The following is a 4,679-nucleotide window of genomic DNA, read 5'->3' on the forward strand; positions in this document are numbered from 1 at the left end:
CAAAAGTTAATGGGACATGAGCCTTGGACTTCTTGTGATCCCATGAAAAAGTACATGCGCAACTCGAGTTCTGTGTAATGGAAGCATGCTTGCTCAAGGTAGAACTGGAGAGGCACAATTGGGGGCATGTGTGGGTTGAATTAAACTTTGGGGCATGCAATGTGGATGGTTCTCCGAGGCATTTTATGGTCAAATAAAGGGTTTTCATAGGTTCGGTGGGTCACAACTTGGGATGTGCTTATGCGTGTGTGAGCATGCCACAGATAATGATGACCATGATCATTGAAGCATAGAAGGGGCTCCGGTGGTTGGTCGTGATTGTAAAGTCAGCTCCAGGAAGATAATTCTTCCAAATATTTAAAGCATGAATAACTACTAGTATCTCTTTCTCATAAACACAAAAACATTCGGCATCATGCAGCCTCCTGTTTTCATAAGCTTTCATAAGCTATAACCTAATCTTCTTGATGGAGGGCAATTCCCACATACTCTCCACATGCATCGCAGTCCACATCAAACGGTTTCTGTAAATCTGGAACAACCAGAATAGGCTTGGTCATTAGCTTTTCTTTGAGGGCATTAAAAGCTGTTCTTTTTCTTTCTCCCCACCTGAAAACTATGTTTTCCTTGGTCAAGTCATGTAAGGGGGCTGCTATATCAGTAAAGTGTCGGATGAAGTGTCTGTAATAGGAACAAAGCCCAATAAAGGTGCGTACTTCATGTACCGAGGTGAGCTCTGGCCATTCCTGTGTAGCTTTAATCTTGGCTGGATCCATCCGAATCCCTTCCTTAGAAATAATGTGTCGAAGATAATGAATCTCGTCAAGAAAGAATTCACTCTTTTTGGCATTAATAAAAAGCTTATGATTTCTAAGTTCTTGAATTGTGCCCTTTATGCTCTTCTTCTATCTTAGAAAAGACCAAAATATCATCAAAGAAAGTGCCTATAAAGTGCCTGTAAGATTTGAAAATTCTGTCCATCATATGATTGAAAGTGGCTGGTGCATTGGTAAGCCTAAAAGGCATCACCAAAAACTCATTAAGTCCAAAAGTGGTCCAAAAATCTGTGTTTGGACATCTTGTGGGTGGATCCTTATCTGATGATATCCACTTTTTAAGTCAATACAACTGAAAACTGTGGCGCCTTTCAATCTGTCCAAAATATCATCTATGCGAGGGATTGGAAACCTTTTCTTGACTGTCATTTTATTAAGAGCTCTATAATCCACACACATACAATAAGAGCCATCATTGTTTTGAACATAGAGCACTGGTGAACAAAAGGGTGAGGAACTGGGTCTGATAAGTACTTTGGAGAGCAAAACTTGTACCTGTTCTATAATTTCTTCAGCCTGGGCCGTGCTCACACGATAAGGTGGTCGATTCGGGGGCTTACTTCCTGAAAGGAGCTCTATAACATGATCTTCAGGTCGTTTTGGAGGAAGCTCTCCTGGTAGAGAATCTGAAAAACAATCTTTGAAATATTCTAGATACTGAATTTTTTCTTTTTGTAAAGGACTTATTCCCACTTGAGGTTCACCCCGTCTCTCTTTAACAAAGACCATATATGCAAAAATTGCAGACTTTATTGATTCAGCACTGGAAATATTTGACACAATTGGAATGGTCTCGCCTTTTCCCTTGGCCAAAATCCTGTGGTATTTATTCCGATGCACAAACTTGAGAGTTCTTGCTTTAGAATCAAGAACTACCTCCTTTTTATGGAACCATGGCATACCCAAAATAGCATCATAATGCTTGAGAGGTGAAACATAAAACTCTTTGTGGTCTACATAGTCTGTACATAAATTCTAAGCTTTCCAATCAAAGGTGTGACTTGGACTGGATCCCCTTCAAAAACATGCTCTGCACCAAAGATAATCCCAATTCTTCGGTTTTAATTCCTAGCCTCAAAGCTAGATCTTTTGAAATGAAATTATCGGTAGCTCCTCGATCAAAAAGAATTAAAGCATTCTGATCTCTTACTTCACCCCACACGAGGCAAAGCTCTTGGTTTCCTCGTTCTGTGGTTCTGCCCAAGATATCTGGGACTCCTCTCGCCACTGGCTTTGGCAGTTTTGTTGGTGTTTTCATCTTCCTTGGACCCGCAGGCCTTTCGAAGCACTGGGCAGCCATATGCCCTTCTTTCTCACAATGGAAACACTCACCCTCGTTTCAGAAGGTTTCAATATAGTCTGGAGTAAACTTTGACTTCCCTTTACAAGGATTGAATGGACTCCTTGGCTTCTGAGGTTGAAATCTCTTTGAACCTTGGGATTGGTGCCACAACCCTCTTGCTAGTATCTACACCCTTTCCTTTTTCTACCATAGTGTGAAGGAGGTCTTCCCTTGTCAGTCCAACCACTGGAGCTAAATTCATCAAATCTCAGAGCTTACTTGTGTTTGTATGTTGGGAAGCAATCCCACTCAATACTTCCAAAGCTTCGTCTTTTCTGAAATTTCTTTGAAGGGTGTGATATGAAGATAAGCTGTCCAAAAGTTTTGATTATATGTCTCGATGGTGTTAGAGGCTGCCATGCACACACTTTCCCAGGCTGTATGAACATCATCAAAGAAATTCTTGGGCAAAAACTGCTCATAAAATTGCTTCATAAAGTCTTTCCATGTCTTTGGAGCCTCTTCTGCAACTGAAAGAGCTCCCCATCAAGCATTGGCAGTGTTTGTCATGTAAAGACTTACAATATTTCACTTGGACTTCTCGCGATAGTGTCCCATTGTGAAGGATATTTCAAACTGACAAATGAACTGGAAAGCTTTTTTAGTGGCTCCATACTTTCTTTAAAAGTAGGGAACTTGACCGACTTACCACCTTCCTTGAAGTCTCTGCTTCGAGATCTAGATCTCCTTCTTCTGCGCTTATGATGAGAGTGTCCCCGGGATGTAGAAGAAGACGAGGAAGATAAAGATGAAGAAGAAGAACTTGAAGAAGATGGTGGCTTGAACTGGGAGATCTCCTTTCATGCTTTCGACTTCGTCTCTCATGAGGCTTCGAGCTCCTCCCTCTTTTTCTTGAGGTATGACGGTTTTCATGTGATGCAAGACTCCGTGAACACTTCCTTGAAGAATGTGAATGCTTAGAAAAATATTTTGATGGAGAAGTGAGAGAAAGCCTTGATCTCCATTTTCTTTTGGCGACGTTGAAACCTGCTTGGTCATCATCTCCTGGAATAGAAGCTGAAATCGAGGCTTTCGCTTCAGAGACTGAAACTCTCTGATCTTTGCTTTCACAAATCCTTCACTAAGGTCATCTTCAGATCCCTTAGAATGCTTCTGACTGGATCATCTAGAGGCTGAACTGGGCCCTTTGGTAGCTCCAAAACCACGATGGGGGAGATGGAAGTGGAACCCACCGAATCAACTTGATTGGGCCTAAAGTAATCAACTATAAAGCCCCTACTCCTTTCAAGGAGGTTAAAGCTTACGGGTGAAGATGGGAGCTGGCCCGATGCACGATGAAGTATGTGTGGAACAAAATTACAAAAAATGATATATATGAGTTTCTTGTTGACCCATGCAACAAGCCTGCTCTGAGTGCCGTGCAAATCGACAAAGGCGATTACCGAGGGTTTCGCCCGTCGCTGAGTGACGTTTGCCTAACAGATGCGATTATTGAAGTCTCCCAATATGCGCCTGACAGATGTCTTTGCCGAGTTTGTAGACCGTTGCTACCAAGGAAAGTAGCAAAACCATGCTCTCATACCACTGAAAGCAAACGTTAAGGGTCCTGGGCACTCTTTGGCCAAAATTGCAGTAGTGCTATGTAACTGGTAAAGAATTCGCAGCAAGTACATGCGGCTGAAACAGAAACCGCAGAAGATTCTCCCTCTCTGGGCACTCACACATGCAGATGATACAAGATCTTGGAGCTAGAGTAAATCGCAATTCAGCCTGGAGGAGGGATAGTTGATTCACAATAAGATAGAACTCTGGAAGTGGCAGAGAGAAGACAAAACACCACACTAGGGCCCAAAAATAAGGGCTGGACCCCCGAAGGTCTTCATTATAATCTTTGTACATCTGGCTCTTGAGAGAGCATAGAACTGAGTACAATTCTGAATATAGCTGAGGGGGCCTTTCTTTTATAGACTTGGCCTAGCAAAAAGCTAGGGCCTGCTTTCTAAAAGCTACTTCTACATAAAAGCCAAGCTTTCAAGCTTTTCTTCCTAAGTTGGAAGCTTTAGGCGCCTTTTTAGTCTTGTGGGTCCTCTTTTAAAGAGGTGCCTCCTTGTCCTTGCTTGAGAGCCTTGTGGGACATGCTTTTTGTGCTTTTCTCCCTAATCTTGGGTCCTTTTTGCACTCTCTTGGGTCCTACACATTGCACAAACAAATTCCAACACTTTAACTCATTAGAGGTTACCGAAATGCATGCATTCTTAGTTCTTGGACTATTTCTAGTCCCTTGTGGGCGTCCCCACATGTCTCTTTTACCATTGCAAGGCGAAAGTAAAAACAATAAAATTTATTCTTGGTTAACCAACTTCACCATTCTTTGACTGAAGTCAATTCTAATAAAGAATACTCTTTATGTTCTTAAGAGAAGTTCCAAATGGTGACACATAGTAACATGTAGAAATCTGCATGACAGTCAGTGGGTTTGGCTACAAAGTACTGCCAAAGTGAATTAATTGGAAACACTTTCTCTCCCATGTTGAGGACAA

The sequence above is a fragment of the Dipteris shenzhenensis genome, chromosome 13 (assembly GCF_047967505.1).
Source record: "Dipteris shenzhenensis isolate YYH24624 ecotype China chromosome 13, Dip_SZ_1.0, whole genome shotgun sequence".
Lineage (NCBI taxonomy): Eukaryota > Viridiplantae > Streptophyta > Polypodiopsida > Gleicheniales > Dipteridaceae > Dipteris > Dipteris shenzhenensis.